Genomic DNA, 17,736 nt, shown 5'->3' with positions numbered 1-17,736 from the left:
CCTTATATTGGCCCCCTATCCCTCATCAACTTCGAGAACTCTCACCCCCTTAAAGAGCTGTTGAGATTTTACAAGTTTGCTGCCAGTAGCCATTAAAGTGTCTGAAATGGGGACACTTTTTTCAAATGGTCACAAAATCTTGTACACTTCGAGTTTTTTGCTGAATTTTTTTATGCATGCCAACAAAAATACAAGGATCACGTCTATCAAGTTTTGGGCCAAAATTTATTCCAAAAATATTTAAAAAAATCTCGAACCGTAAAAAGTTTCAAAAATCGTGAAAAATAGAAAACGAGTCATCTTGCCATGAAACTTCACGTGAAGGCTTAAGGGACGATTGTATGAATTTACAAGCCATAAAAATGGCATTGGCATGCAAAAATATGAAGATGTGCCTAAACCCACCTACCACCCTATCGATTCACGGCTTGCGCATCCCATCTCTCTGAAAGGCGTAGTGCCCGCCCACTCGCCCGCCCGTCCACTCCTTTTGTCAGTTGGCTTAGGCATACGGAGTTCATTCCCAATCTAAGATCGAATAGGACTGAGGGTTGCGGTAGGAAGATCGGCAGCACGCAGAGGGTGACCCGGCTGATCCCCGACTTGCGCATCCCGCCCCTCTGGCTGGCTGAGTGCCCGCACGCTCGTTTCGCGGGTTGACTTAGGCATACAAAGTTCATTCCTAGTCTAAGATCGGACTGGACCGAGGGTTATGGCAGCACATGCTAGGCTAGGGCATGTGCTGGTGCCGCATTTTTCTTCGTCGGGGCACCATCGCCAGAGCATCATCGGAGAACCTGATCGGCGGCATTGGGGTTCCGTCGATCGGGGGGCCGGGGGGTGTGCGCACATGATGTGCGATGGGTGCTGGTACTTGGCCCTTATATTGGCCGGCTATCCCTCATCAAACCTCAAGAACTCACACCCCTTGAAAAGCATTTGAGATTTTACAGGTTTGCTACCAGTAGCCACTAAAGTGTCTGAAATGGGGACACTTTTTTTCAAATGGTCACAAAATCTTGTACACTTCGAGTTTTTGGCTGAATTTTTTTGTGCATGCCAACAAAAATACAAGGATCCCGTCTACAAAGTTTGGGCCAAAACTCCTTCCAAAAAAATTTTAAAAAATCTCGAACCGTAAAGAGATTCGAAAATCGTGAAAAATAGAAAACGAGTCGTCTTGCCATGAAACTTCAGGTGAAGGCTTAAGCGACCATTGTATGAATTTACAAGCCATAAAAATGGCATTGGCACATAGAAATATGAAGATGTGCCTAAACCCACCTACCACACTATCGATCCATGGCTTGCGCATCCCATCTCTCTGGTCGGCGTAGTGCCCGCCCGCCCGTCCGCTCGTTTCGTCGGTTGGCTTAGGCATATGGAGTTCATTCCTAGTCTAAGATCAGACCAGACCGAGGGTTGCGGCAGCAAGATCAGCAGCAAGTAGAGGGGGACCTGGCCAATCCTCGGCCTGTGCATCTCGCCCCTCTGGCCGACTGAGCGCCCGCACGCTCATTTCGTGGGTTGACTTAGGCATACGGAGTTCATTCCCTGTCTAAGCATACGAAGTTCATTCTCAGTCTAAGATTGGATCGGACCGAGGATTATGGCAGCACATGCTTGGCTCGGGCATGCATTGGTGCCGTATTTTTCTTCCCCGGGGCACCATCACCGGAGCATCGTCAGAGAACATGACCGACGATATTGGGGTTCCAACGATCGGGGAGGTGTGCGCACATGATGTGCGATGGGTGCTGGTACTTGGCCCTTATATTGGCCTCCTATCCCTCATCAAACATTGAGAACTCACACCCCCTTAAAGAGCATTTGAGATTTTATAGGTTTGCTGCCAGTAGCCATTAATGTGTCTAAAATGGGGACACTTTTTTCAAATGGTCACAAAATCTTGTACACTTTGAGTTTTTAGCTGAATTTTTTTATGCATACCAAAGAAAACACAATGATCACATCTACCAAGTTTGGGCCCAAAATGCCTTCCGAAAAAATTTTAAAAAATCCCGAACTATAAAAAGTTTCAAAAATCATGAAAAATAGAAAACGAGTCGTCTTGCCATGAAACTTCACGTGAAGGCTTAAGGGACCATTGTATGAATTTACAAGCCATAAAAATGGCATTGGCATGTAGAAATATGAAGATGTGATTAAACCCACCTACCACCCTATCGATCCACGGCTCGCACATCCCGTCTTTCTAGCCGATGTAGTGCCCGCCCGCCTGCCCGCACGCTTGTTTCGTCGGTTCGCTTAGGCATACGGAGTTCATTCATAGTCTAAGATCGGATCAAATTGAGGGTTGTGGTAGCCGGATCGACAACACGCAGAGGGGGACCCGGCCGATCCTCGGCTTGCGCATCCCTCCCCTTTGGCCGGTTGAGCGCCCGCACGCTCGTTTCATGAGTTGACTTAGGCATACGGAGTTCATTCCCAATCTAAGCATACGGAGTTCATTCCCAGTCTAAGATCGGACCGAACCTAGGATTGTGGCAGCACATGCTGGGCTCGGGCATGTGTTGGTGCCGCATTTTTCTTTGCAGGCTGACGTAGTGCCCGCCCGCTTGCCCACTCGTTTCGTCGGTTAGCTTAGGCATACAGAGTTCATTCCCAGTCTAAGATCGAATCGGACCGAGGGTTGCGACAGCAGGATCGGTAGCACACAGAGTGGGACCTAGCCGATCCCCGACTTGCGCATCCCGCCCCACTAGCTGGCTGAGCGCCCGCACGTTAGTTTCATGGGTTGACTTAGGCATACGGAGTTCATTCCCAGTCTAAGCATACGGAGTTCATTCCCAGTCTAAGATCGGATCGGACCGAGGGTTGCGGCAGCACATGCTGGGCCCGGGCATGTGCTGGTGCCACATTTTTCTTCGTCGGGGCACCATCCCCGAAGAACGTGACTGGCGGTATTGGGGTTCCGACGATCGGGGGGGCTGGGGGGTGTGCGCACATGATGTATGATGGGTGCTGGTACTTGGCCCTTATATTGGCCCCCTATCCGTCATCAAACCTCGAGAACTCACACCCTTTTAAAGAGCATTTGAGATTTTACAGGTTTGCTGCCAGTAGCCATTAAAGTGTCTGAAATGGGGACACTTTTTTCAAATGGTCACAAAATCTTGTACACATCGAGTTTTTAGCTGAATTTTTTTTTTGCATCCTAACAAAAATACAAAGATCACGTCTACAAGGTTTGGGGCTAGAACTCCTTCTGAAAAAATTTTAAAAAATCTCAGACCTCAGAACGTTTCAAAAATCATGAAAAATAAAAAATGAGTCGTCTTGCCATGAAACTTCACGTGAAGGCTTAAGAGACCATTGTATGAATTTGCAAGCCATAAAAATGTCATTGGCGCATAGAAATATGAAGATGTGCCTAAGCCCACCTACCACCCTATTGATCCACAACTTGCGCATCCACTATCTCTGGCCAGTGTAGTGCCCACCCGCCCGCCCGCTCATTTTGTCGGTTGCTTTAGGCATACGGAGTTCATTCTCAGTCTAAGATCAGATTAGACTGAGGGCTGCGGCAGCAGGATCGGTAGCACACAGAGAAGGACCCAGTTGATCCCCAGCTTGCGCATCCTGCCTCTCTGGCCGACTGAGCGCCCGCAGGCTTGTTTTGTGGGTTGACTTAGGCATACGGAGTTCATACCTAGTCTAAGATCGGACTGGACTGAGGGTTACGGCAGCATACGCTGGGCTCAGGCAAGTGCTGGTGCCGTAATTTTCTTCGTCAGGGCACCATCGCTGGGGAATCTGACCGACGGCATTGGGGTTCCAACGATCGGGGGGGGCGGGGGGGTGTGTGCACATGATGTGTGATGGGTGCTGGTACTTGGCCCTTATATTGGCCCCCTATCCCTCATCAAACCTCGAGAACTCACACCCCCTTCGAGAGCATTTGAGATTTTACAGGTTTGCTGCCAGTAGCCATTAAAGTGTCTGAAATGGGGAAACTGTTTTCAAATGGTCACAAAATCTTGTACACTTCGAGTTTTTAGCTGAATTTCTTTGTGCATGCCAACAAAAATACAAGGATCATGTCTACCAAGTTTGGGGCAAAAACTCCTTTCGAAAAAAATTTAAAAAATCCTGAATCGCAAAAGGTTTCAAAAATCGTAAAAAATAGAAAACGAGTCGTCTTGCCCTGAAACTTCACGTGAAGGCTTAAGGGACCATTGTATGAATTTTCAAGCCATAAAAATGGCATTGGCATGCAGAAATATGAAGATGTGCCTAAACCCACCTACCACCCTATGGATCCACGGCTTGTGCATCACGTCTCTCTGGTCGGCGTAGTGCCTGCCTGCTCGTTTGGTGGTTGGCTTAGGCATACGGAGTTCATTCCTAGTCTAAGATCGGACCAGACCGAGGGTTGCGATAGTATGTAGAGGGGGACCCGGCCGATGTCGGCTGAGCGCCCGCACGCTTGTTTCGTGGGTTGACTTAGGGATACGGAGTTCATTCCCAGTCTAAGCATACGGAGTTCATTCCCAGTCTAAGATCGGACCAGACCAAGGGTTACGACAGCACATGCTGGGCTCGAGCATGTGCTGGTGCCGCATTTTTCTTCGTCGGGGCACCATCGCCGGAGTATCACCGGAGAACCTAATCGACGGCATTAAGGTTCCAATGATCGGGGGGCCGGGGGGTGTGTCCGCACATGATGTGCGATGGGTGCTGGTACTTGGCCCCTATATTGGCCCCCTATCCCTCATCAAACCTCGAGAACTCACACCCCCTTGAAGAGCATTTGAGATTTTACAGGTTTACTGCCAGTAGCCATTAAAGTTTTTGAAATGGGGACACTTTTTTCAAATGGTCACAAAATCTTGTGCACTTCGAGTTTTTAGCTGATTTTTTTTGTGCATGCTAACAAAAATACAAGGATCATGTCTACCAAGTTTGGGGCAAAATATTCTTCCGAAAAAATTTTAAAAAATCCTGAACCACAAAAAGTTTTGAAAATCGAGAAAAATAGAAAACGAGTCGTTTTGCCATGAAACTTCACGTGAAGGCTTAAGGGACCATTGTATGAATTTACAAGCCATAAAAATGGTATTGGCATGCAGAAATATGAAGATGTGCCTAAACCCACCTACTACCCTATCGATCTAAGGCTTGCGCATCAGGTCTCTCTGGCCGGCGTAGTGCCCGCCCACCCGCCCATCGGTTGGCTTAGGTATACGGAGTTCATTCCCAGTCTAAGATCAGACCAGACCGAGGGTTATGACAGCTAGATCGATAGCATGTAGAGGGGGACCCGACCGATCTCGGGCTTGCGCATCCCGCCCCTCTAGCCGGCTGAGCGGCCGCACGCTCGTTTCGTGGGTTCACTTAGGCATACGGAGTTCATTCCCAGTCTAAGCATACGGGGTGCATTCCCAGTCTAAGATCAGACTAGACCGAGGGTTGTGGCAGCACATGCTGGGCTCGAGCATGTGCTGGCGTCAAATTTTACTTCGTCAGGGCACCATCGTCGGAGCATCGCTGGAGAACCTGACCGACTGCATTAGGGTTTCGGCGATCAAGGGGGCCGGGGGGGTGTGCGCACATGATGTGCGATGGGTGCTGGTCCTTGGCCCTTATATTGGCCCCCTATCCCTCATCAAACCTCGAGAACTCACACCCTCTTAAAGAGCATTCGAGATTTTACAGGTTTGCTGCCAGTAGCCATTAAAGTGTCTGAAATAGGGGCACTTTTTTCAAATGGTCACAAAATCTTGTACACTTCGAGTTTTTAGCTGAATTTTTTTGTGCATCCAACAAAAATAAAAGGATCATGTCTACCAAGTTTGGGACAAAAACTCCTTCCAAAAAAATTTTAAAAAATCTCGAACCGTAAAAAGTTTCAAAAATCATGAAAAATTGAAAACGAGTCGTCTTGCCATGAAACTTCACATGAAGGCTTAAGGGACCATTGTATGAATTTACAAGCCATAAAAATGGCATTGGCATGCAGAAATATGAAGATGTGCCTAAACCCACCTACCACCCTATCGATCCACGGCTTGCGCATCCCGTCTCTCTGGCCGGCGTAGTGCCCACCTGCCTGCCCGCCCGCCCACCCGCTTGTTTCGTCGGTTGGCTTAGGCATACGGAGTTCATTCCCAGTCTAAGATCAGACCGGATTGAGGGTTATGGCAGCAGGATCAACAGCACGTAGAGGGGGACCCAACTGATCCCCGACTTGCGCATCCGGCCCCTCTGGCCAACTGAGTGCCCGCACGCTCGTTTTGTGGGTTGACTTAGGCATACGGAGTTAATTCCCAGTCTAAGCATATGGAGTTCATTCCCAGTCTAAGATCAGACTAGACCGAGGGTTGTGGCAGCACATGCTGGGCTTGGGCATGTGCTGGTGCCACATTTTTCTTCACTGGGGCACCATCGTCGGAGCAACGTCGAAGAACCTGACCGACAGCATTGGTGTTCCAGTGATCGAGGGGACCGGGGGGTGTGCGCACATGATGTGCGATGGGTTTTGTTACTTGGCCCTTATATTGGCCCCCTATCCCTCATCAAACCTTGAGAACTCACACCCCCTGAAAAAGCATTTGAGATTTTACAGGTTTGCTGCCAATAGCCATTAAAGTGTCTGAAATTGTCACAAAATCTTGTACACTTCGAGTTTTTAGGTGAATTTTTTTGTGCATGCCAATAAAAGTACAAGGATCACGTCTACCAAGTTTGGGGCCAAAACTCCTTCCGATAAAATTTTAAAAAATCTCAAACTGCAAAAAGTTTCAAAAATCATGAAAAATAGAAAACGAGTCGTCTTGCCACGAAACTTCACGTGAAGGGTTAAGGGACCATTGTATGAATTTACAAGCCATAAAAATGGCTTTGGCATGCAGAAATATGAAGATGTACCCAAACCCACCTACCACCCTATCGATACACAGCTTACGCATCCCATCTTTCTGGCCGACGTAGTGCCTGCCCACTCGCCCGCCCAGCCGCTCGTTTCGTCGGTTGGCTTAGGCTTATGGAGTTCATTGCCAATCTAAGCATACGAAGTTCATTCCCAGTCTAAGATTAGACCGGACTAAGGGTTACAGCAGCACATGCTGGGCTCAGGCATGTACTGGTGCCGTATTTTTCTTCGCCGGGGTACCATCGCCGAAGCTTCATCGGAGAACCTGACCGACGGCATTGAGGTTCCGATGATCGGATGGTCGGGGGGTGTGTGCACATGATGTGCGATGGGTGCTTGTACTTGGCCCTTATATTGGCCCCCTATCCCTCATCCAACCTTAAGAACTCACACCCCCTTAAAGAGCATTTTAGATTTTACAGGTTTGCTGCCAGTAGCCATTAAAGTGTCTGAAATGGGGACACTTTTTTCAAATGGTCGCAAAATCTTGTACACTTCAATTTTTTAGTTGAATGTTTTTATGCATGCCAACAAGAATACAAGGTCACGTCTAATAAGTTTGGGGCCAAAACTCTTTTCGAAAAAATTTAAAAAAATCCCAAACCGTAAGAAGTTTTGAAAATCGTTAAAAATAGAAAACGAGTCATCTTGCCATGAAACTTCACTCAAGGCTTAAGGGACCATTGTATGAATTTACAAGGCATAAAAACGGCATTCGCACATAGAAATATGAATATATCCCTAAACCCACCTACCACCATATCGATCCACGGCTTACGTATCCTGTCTCGCTAGCCGGAGTAGTGCCCGCCCGGCCGCCCGCTCGTTTTGTCAGTTGGCTTAGGCATACAGAGTTCATTCCCAGTCTAAGATTGGACCAGACTGAGGGTTGCGGCAGCAGGATCGGTAGCACGTAGAGGGGGACCCGACCGATCCCCAACTTACGCATCCTGCCCCTCTGGCCGACAGAGCCCCCGCACACTCATTTCATGGGTTGACTTAGGCATACGAAGTTCATTCCCAGTCTAAGCATATGGAGTTCATTCCCAGTCTAAGATCGGATCGGACCGAGGTTTGTGGCAGCACATGCTAGGCTCGGGCATGTACTGGTGCCGTATTTTTCTTCACCGGGGCACCATCGTTGGAGCATCGTCGGAGAACCTGACTGGCGACATTAGGGTTCCGATGATCGGGGGGGCCAGGGGTGGTGTACGCACATGATGTGGGATGGGTGCTGGTACTTGGCCCTTATATTAGCCCCCTATCCCTCATCAAACCTTGAGAACTCACACCCCCTTAAAGAGCATTGGAGATTTTACAAGTTTGCTGCCAGTAGCCATTAAAGTGTCTAAAATGGGGACACTTTTTTCAAATGGTCACAAAATCTTGTACACTTCGAGTTTTTAGCAAAATTTTTTTGTGCATGCCAACAAGAATACAGGGATCACGTCTAATAAGTTTGGGGCCAAAGCACCTTTTGAAAAAATTTTAAAAAATCTCGAACCGTAAAAGGTTTTGAAAATCGTGAAAAAATAGAAAACGAGTCGTCTTGCCATGAAACTTCACGTCAAGGCTTAAGGGACCATTGTATGAATTTACAAGCCATAAAAATGGCATTGGCACGTAGAAATATGAAGATGTGCCTAAACCCACCTACCACCCTATTGATCCACGGTTTGCGCATCCCGTCTCTCTGGCTGGCGTAGTGCTCGCCCACCCACCCGCCCGTTTGTTTCGTCGGTTGGCTTAGGCATACGGAGTTCATTCCCAGTCTAAGATCAGACCGGACCGAGGGTTACGATAGCAGGATCGACAGCACGCGGAGGGGGACCCGGCCGATCCCCGACTTACGCATCCCGCCCCTCTGGTCGGTTGAGTGCCCGCACTCTCGTTTGGTGGGTTGACTTAGGCATACGGAGTTCATTCCCTGTCTAAGATCGGACCAAACCGAGTGTTGCAGCAGCACATGTTGGGCTCGAGCATGTGCTGGTGCTGTAATTTTCTTCGTCAGGGCACCATCGTCGGAGCATCGTCGGAGAACCTGACCGGCGGCATTGGGGTTTCGGCGATCGGGGGGGTGTGCGCACATGATGTGCAATGGGTGCTGGTACTTGGCCCTTATATTGGCCCCCTATCCCTCATCCAACCTTGAGAACTCACACCCCCTTAAAGAGCATTTCAGATTTTACAGGTTTGCTGCCAGTAGCCATTAAAGTGTCTGAAATGGGGACACTTTTTTCAAATGGTCACAAAATCTTGTACACTTCGATTTTTTAGCTGAATTTTTTTGTGCATGCCAACAAGAATACACCTCTAACAAGTTTCGGGCCAAAACTCTTTCCAAAAAAATTTTAAAAAATCCCAAACCGCAAAAAGTTTTGAAAATCTTTAAAAATAGAAAACGAGTCGTCTTGCCATGAAACTTCACGTCAAGGCTTAAGGGACCATTGTATGAATTTAGAAGGCATAAAAATGGCATTGGCATGTAGAAATATAAAGATGTGCCTAAACCCACCTACCACCATATTGATCCACGGCTTGCGCATCTCGTCTCTCTGGCTGATGTAGTGCCCGCCTGCCTGCCCGCCCGATCGTTTCGCCAGTTGGCTTAGGCATACGGAGTTCATTCCTTGTCTAAGATCAGATCGGACCGAGGGTTGCGGTAGCAGGATCGGCAGCACGTAGAGGGGGACCCGATCGATCCAAGACTTGCACATCCCGCCCCTCTGGCCGACTGAGCACCCGTATGCTCGTTTCATGGGTCGACTTAGGCATATGAAGTTCATTCCCAGTCTAAGATCGGACCAGACCGAGTGTTACGGCACCACATGCTGGGCTTGGGCATGTCCTAGTGTCGCATTTTTCTTCGTCGGAGAACCTGACCGACGACATTGGGGTTCCGACGATCGGGAGGGCCGGGGGGTGTGCGCACATGATGTGCAATGGGTGGTGGTACTTGGCCCTTATATTAGCCCCCTATCCCTCATCAAATCTTGAGAACTCATAACCCTTAAAGAGCATTTGAGATTTTACAGGTTTGCTGCCAGTTGTTACTAAAGTGTCTGAAATGGGGGCACTTTTTTCGAATGGTCACAAAATCTTGTACACTTTGAGTTTTTAGCTGAATTTTATTGTGCATGCCAACAAAAATACAAGGATCACGTCTACCATGTTTGGGGGCAAAACTCCTTTCGAAAAAATTTTAAAAAATCCCGAACCGCAAAATGTTTCAAAAATCATGAAAAATAGAAAACGAGTCATCTTGCCATGAAACTTCACGTGAAGGTTAAGGGACCATTGTATGAATTTACGAGCCATAAAAATGGCATTGGCACACATAAATATGAAGATGTGCCAAAACCCACCAACCACCCTATCGATCCTCGGCTTACGCATCCCATCTCTCTGGCCGGCGTAGTGCCCGCCCGCCCGCCCGCTCGTTTTGTCGGTTGGCTTAGGCATATGGAGTTCATTCCCAGTCTAAAATCAGACCAGATCAAGGGTTGTGACAGTAGGATCGACAGCACGCAGAGGGGGACCTGATCGATCCCCGACTTACACATCCCGCACCTTTAGCCGACTGAGCGCCCGCACGCTTGTTTTGTGGTTTGACTTAGGCATACGGAGTTCATTCCCAGTCTAAGGATACGGAGTTCATTCTCAGTCTAAGATTGGACCGGACCGAGGGTTGTGGTAGCACATGCTGGAATCGGGTATGTATCGATGCCACATTTTTCCTCGTCGGGGCACCGTCGTCGGACAACCTTACCAGCGGCATTAGGGTTCCAGCAATCGAGGGGGCCGGGGGGGTGTACGCACATGATGTGCGATGGGTGCTGGTACTTGGCCCTTATATTGGCCCCCTATCCCTCATCAAACCTTGAGAACTCACACCCGCTTAAAAAGCATGTGAGATTTTATAGGTTTGTTGCTAGTAGCCATTAAAGTGTCTGAAATGGGGACACTTTTTTCAAATGGTCACAAAATCTTGTACACTTCGAGTTTTTAGCTGAATTCTTTTGTGCATGCCAAAAAAAATACAAGGATGATGTCTACCAAGTTTTGGGCCAAAACTCCTTCCGAAAAAAGTTTAAAAAATCACAAACCACAAAAAGTTTCAAAAATCATGAAAAATAGAAAACGAGTCATCCTGCCATGAAACCTCACGTGCAGGTTTAAGGGACCATTGTATCAAGTTACAAGCCATAAAAATGGCATTGGCATGCAGAAATATGAAGATGTGCCTAAACCCACCTACCACTCTATCGATCCACGGCTTGCGCATCCCATCTCTCTGGCCAGTCTAAGATGGGACCGGACCGAGGGTTGTGGCAGCAGGATCGATAACACGTAGAGGGGGACCCGACCGATCCCCGGCTTATGCATCCCTCCCCTCTGGCCGGCTGAGCGCCCGCACGCTCGTTTCGTGGGTTGACTTAGGCATACTGAGTTCATTCCCAGTCGAAGCATACGTAGTTCATTCCCAGTCTAAGATCGGACCGGACCAAGGGTTACGGTAGCACATGCTGGGCTTGGGCATGTGCTGGTGCCGCATTGTTCTTCGCTGGGGCACCATAACCAGAGCATCACCGAAGAACATTACCGACGGCATTGGGGTTCCGGCTATCAGGGGGTCGGGGGGGTGTGCACCCATGATGTGCGATGGGTGCTGGTACTTGGCCCTTATGTTGGCCCCCTATCTTTCATCAAACCTCGAGAACTCACACCCCTTTAAAGAGCATTTGAGATTTTACAGGTTTGCTGCCAGTGGCCATTAAAGTGTCTGAAATGGGGACAGTTTTTTCGAATGGTTACAAAATTTTGTACACTTCGAGTTTTTAGCTGAATTTTTTTATGCATGCCAACAAAAATACAAGGATCACATCTAGCAAGTCTGGGGGCAAAACTTCTTCCGAAAAAAGTTTAAAAAATCCCGAACCATAAAAAGTTTCAAAAATCATGAAAAATAGAAAACGTGTCTTATTGCCTTGAAACTTCACGTGAAGGCTTAAGGGACCATTGTATGAATTTACAAGCCATAAAAATGGAATTGGCATGCAGAAATATGAAGATGTGCCTAAACCCACCTACCACCCTATAGATCCACGGCTTGCACATCACGTCTCTCTGACCGATGTAGTGCCCGCCCGCCCACTCGCTCGTTTCGTCGATTGGCTTAGGCATACAGAGTTCATTCCCAGTCTAAGATCGAACAGCATCGAGGGTTACGGTAGCAGGATCTGTAGCATGAAGAGGGGGACTCAGCCGATCCCCGGCTTGCGCATCCCGCCCCTCTGGTCGGCTGAGCGCCCGCACACTCGTTTCATGGGTTGACTTAGGCATACGGAGTTCATTCCCAGTTTAAGCATACGGAGTTCATTCCCAGTCTAAGATCAGACCGGTGTGAGGGTTGCAATAGAACATACTAGCCTCGGGCATGTGCTGGTGCCGCATTTTTCTTCGTTGGGGCACCATCGTCGGAGCATCACCGAAGAACCTGACGGGCGACGTTGTTCTGGCGATCGGGGGGGCCGGGGGGGTGTGCACACATGATGTGTGATGGGTGCTACTACTTGGCCCTTATATTGGCCCCCTATCCCTCATCAAACCTCGAGAATTCACACCCCCTTAAAGAGCATTTGAGATTTTACAGGTTTGCTGCCAGTAGCCATTAAAGTGTCCGAAATGGGGACACTTTTTTCAAATGGTCACAAAATCTTGTACACTTCGAGTTTTTATCTGAATTTTTTTGTGCATGCCAAAAAAAATACAAGGATCATGTCTACCAGGTTTGGGGCCAAAACTCATTCCAAAAAAGTTTAAAAAATCTCGAACCGCAAAAAGTTTTGAAAATCATGAAAAATAGAAAACTAGTTGTTTTGCCATGAAACTTCATGTGAAAGCTTAAGGGACCATTTTATGAATTTACAAGCAATAAAAATGGCATTGGCACGTAGAAATATGAAGATGTGCCTAAACCCACCTACCACCCTATCGATCAACGGCTTGCGCATCCCGTCTCTCTGGCCAGCATAGTGCCCACCAGCCCACTCGCCCGCTCGTTTCGTCGGTTGGCTTAGGCATACGGAGTTCATTCCCAGTCTAAGATCAGATTAGACCGAGGGTTGCGGCAGTAGGATCACATTTTTTTATGCATGCCAAAAAAAATACAAGGATGGCATCTACCAAGTTTGATGCCAAAACTCCTTTCGAAAAAATTTTAAAAAATCTCAAACCGCAAAAAGTTTTCAAAATCGTGAAAAATAGAAAACAAGTCGTCTTGCCAGGAAACTTCACGTAAAGGCTTAAGGGACCATTGTATGAATTTAAAAGCCATAAAAATGGCATTGGCACATAGAAATATAAGGATGTGCCTAAACCCACCTGCCACCCCATCGATCCACGGCTTGCGCATCCCGTCTCTCTGGCCGGCGTAGTGCCCGCCCGCTCGCCCGCTCGTTTCGTCGGTTGGCTTAGGCATACGGAGTTCATTCCCAGTCTAAGGTCAGACCAGACGGAGGGTTGCGGTAGCAGTATCGGCAGCACACAGAGGGGGACCTGGTCGATCCCTGGCTTGCGCATCCCGCCCCTCTGGCCTGCTGAGCGCCCGCACGCTCGTTTCATGGGTTGACTTAGGCATACGGAGTTCATTCCCTGTGTAAGCATACTGAGTTCATTCCTAGTCCAAGATCGGACCGGACCGGGGGTTGCAGCAACACATGTTGGGCTCGAGCATGTGTTGGTGCCGTATTTTTCTTCACCGGGGCACCAACGTCAGAGCATTACCGGAGAACCCGACCGGCAGCGTTGGGGTTCCGACGATTGGGGGGGTCGGGGGGTGTGCGCACATGATGTGCGATGGGTGCTGGTACTTGGCCCTTATATTGGCCCCCTATCCCTCATCAAACCTCGAGAATAAAGAGCATTTGAGATTTTACAGGTTTGCTGCCAGTAGCCATTAAAGTGTCTGAAATGGGGATACTTTTTTCAAATGGTCACAAAATCTTGCACACTTTCGAGTTTTTAGCTGAATTTTTTTATGCATGCCAAAAAAAATACAAGGATCACCTCTACCAGGTTTGGGGCCAAAACTCCTTCCGAAAAAATTTCAAAAGATTTTGAACCGCAAAAAGTTTCAAAAATCATGAAAAATAGAAAACGAGTCGTCTTGCCATGAAACTTCACGCGAAGGCTTGAGGGACCATTGTATGAATTTGCAAGAAATAAAAATGGCATTGGCACACAAAAATATAAAGATGTGCCTAAACCCACCTACCACCCTATCGATCCACGGCTTACGCATCCCGGCTCTCTGGCCGGCGTAGTGCCCGCCTGCCCGGCTGCTCGTTTCGTCGGTTGGCTTAGGCATACAGAGTTCATTCTCAGTCTAAGATCAGACCGGACCGAGGGTTGCAGCAGCACGCAAAGGGGGATGCGGCTGAGCTCTGGCTTGCGCATCCTGCTCCTATGGCCGGTCGAGCGCCCGCACGTTCGTTTTGTGTGTTGACTTAGGCATACGGAGTTCATTCTCAGTCTAAGCATACAGAGTTCATTTCCAGTCTAAGATCAGACCAGGCCGAGGGTTGCGGCAGCACATGCTGGGCTCGGGCATGTGCTGGTGCCATATTTTTCTTCACCGGGTTACCTTTGTCAGAGCATCGCCAGAGAACTTGACCGGTGACATTGGGGTTCCGGCGATCGGGGGGCCGGGAGGGTGTGCGCACATGATGTGCGATGGGTGCTGGTACTTGGCCCTTATATTGGCCCCCTATCCGTCATCAAACCTCAAGAACTCACACCCCCTTATAGAGCATTTGAGATTTTATAGGTTTGCTGCTAGTAGCCATTAAAGTGTCTGAAATGGGGACACTTTTTTCAAATCGTCACAAAATCTTGTACACTTCAAGTTTTTAGCTGATTTTTTTTATGGATGCCAACAAAAATACAAGGATCACGTCTACCAATTTTGGGGCCAAAACTCCTTTCGAAAAAATTTTAAAAAATCCCAAACCATAAAATGTTTCAAAAATCGTGAAAAATAGAAAATGAGTCGTCTTGCCATGGAACTTCACGTGAAGGCTTAAGGGACCATTGTATGAATTTACAAGCCATAAAAATGGCATTGGCATGTAGAAATCTGAAGATGGGCCTAAACCCACCTACCACCCTATTGATCCATGGCTTGCGCATCTCGTCTCTCTAACCGGCGTAGTGCCTGCCCGCCCGCCCGCTTGCTCGTTTCATCGGTTGGCTTAGGCATACAGAGTTCATTCCCAGTCTAAGATCAGACCAGACCGAAGGTTACGATAGCAAGATCAGTAGCACGTAGAGGGGGACCCTTTCATTCCCTGGCTTATGCATCTCGCCCCTCGATCGGTTGAGCGTCCGCACGCTCGTTCCGTGGGTTGACTGAGGCATACGAAGTTCATTCCCAGTTTAAGCATACGTAGTTCATTCCCAGTCTAAGATCGGATCGGACCAAGGGTTGCGACAGCACATGCTGGGCTCGGGCATGTGCTGGTGCCACATTTTTCTTCATTGGGGCACCATCGTCGGGGCATCGTCGGAGAACTTGACCAGTAATATTGGGGTTCCGACGATCGGGGGGGCTGGGGGGGTGTGCGCACATGATGTGTGATGGGTACTAGTACTTGGCCCTTATATTGGCCCCCTATCCCTCATCAAACCTCGAGAACTCACACCCCCTTAAGAGCATTTGAGATTTTACAGGTTTGCTGCCAGTAGCCATTAAAGTGTCTGAAATGGGGACACTTTTTTCAAATTGTCACAAAATCTTGTACACTTTGAGTTTTTAGCTGAATTTTTTTGTACATGCCAACAAAAACAAGGATCACGTCTACCAAGTTTGGGGCCAAAACTTTTTCCGAAAAAATTTTAAAAAATCTCGAATCGTAAAAAGTTTTGAAAATCATGAAAAATAGAAAACGAGTCGTCTTGCCATGAAACTTCATGTGAAGGCTTAAGGGACCATTGTATGAATTTACAAGCCATAAAAATGGCATTGGCATGCAGAAATATGAAGATGTGCCTAAACCCACCTACCCCCTATTGATCCACGGCTTGCGCATCTCGTCTCCCTGGTCAACGTAGTGCCCGCCCGCCCGACCGCTCGTTTCATCGGTTGGCTTAGGCATATGGAGTTGATTCCCAGTCTAAGATTGGACCAAACCGAGGGTTGCGGAGGCAAAATTGGCAGCATGTAGTGGGGGACCCGGCCGATCCCCGGCTTGCGCAATTCGCCCCTCTGGCCAGCTGAGCGCCCGCACGCTCGTTTCGTGGGTTGACTTAGGCATACGGAGTTCATTTCCGGTCTAAGCATATGGAGTTCATTCCCAGTCTAATATCAGACCGGATCGAGGATTGCGGCAGCACATACTGGGCTCGAGCATGTGCTGGTGCCGTATTTTTCTTCGTTGGGGCACCATCGCCGGATGTCATTGGGGTTCCGACGATCAGGCGGGCCGGGGGGTATGCGCACATGATGTGCGATGGGTGCTGGTACTTGGCCCTTATATTGGCTTCCTATCCCTCATCAAACCTTGAGAACTCACACCCCCTTAAAGAGCATTTGAGATTTTACAGGTTTGCTGGCAGTAGCCATTAAAGTGTGTGTAATGGAGACACTTTTTTCAAATAGTCACAAAATCTTGTACACTTCGACTTTTTAATTGAATTTTTTTGTGCATGCCAAAAAAAATACGAGGATGACGTCTACCAAGTCTGGGGCCAAAAATCTTTCCAAAAAAATTTTAAAAAATCCCAAACCGCAAAAATTTTCAAAAATCGTGAAAAATAGAAAACGTGTTGTCTTTCCATGAAACTTCACGTGAAGGCTTAAGGGACCATTGTATGAATTTACAAGCCATAAAAATGGCATTGGCACATAGAAATATGAAGATGTGCCTAAACCCACCTACCACCCTATCGATCCACAGCTTGCGCATCCGTCTCTCTGGCCGGCGTAGTGCCCGCCTGTCCGCCTGCTCGGTTCATCGGTTGGCTTAGGCATATGGAGTTCATTCCCAGTCTAAGATTAGACCAAATTGAGAGTTGCAGTAGCAGGATCGGTAGCACACAGAGGGGGACCCGATTGATCCCCGGCTTGCGCATCCCGCCCCTCTGGCCGACTGAGCGCTCGCACGCTCATTTCGTTGGTTGACTTAGGCATACGGAGTTCATTCCCAGTCTAAGATCGGACCGGACCGAGGTTTACGGCAGCACATGCTGGGCTCGGGCATGTGCTGGTGCCGTATTTTTCCTCGTCGGGGCACCATCGTCGAAGCATCGTCGGAGAGCTTGACTAGCGGCATTGGGGTTCCGACGATCAGGGGGGCCGGGGGGTGTGCGCACATGATGTGCGATGGTTGCTGGTACTTGGCTCTTATATTGGCCCCCTATCCCTCATCAAACCTCGAGAACTCACACCCCTTTAAAGAGCATTTCAGATTTTACAGGTTTGCTGCCAGTAGCCATTAAAGTGTCTGAAATGGGGACACTTTTTTGAAATGGTCACAAAATCTTGCACACTTTTGAGTTTTTAGCTGAATGTTTTTGTGCATGCCAAAAAAAATACAAGGATCATGTCTACCAAGTTTGGGGCCAAAACTCCTTCTGAAAAAATTTTAAAAAATCCTGAACCGTAAAAAGTTTCAAAAATCGTGAAAAATAGAAAACGAGTCGTCTTGCCATGAAACTTCACGTGATGGCTTAAGGGACCATTGTATGAATTTACAAGCCATAAAAATGGCATTGGCATGTAGAAATATCAAGATGTGCCTAAACCCACCTACCACCCTATCGATCCACAGCTTGCGCATCTC

This window comes from Durio zibethinus, chromosome 1, assembly GCF_047325235.1.
Source record: "Durio zibethinus cultivar Kanyao isolate XHJ-2024 chromosome 1, ASM4732523v1, whole genome shotgun sequence".
Lineage (NCBI taxonomy): Eukaryota > Viridiplantae > Streptophyta > Magnoliopsida > Malvales > Malvaceae > Durio > Durio zibethinus.
The sequence above is the reverse complement of the archived record's forward strand: the minus strand, read 5'-3'. Positions refer to the sequence as shown.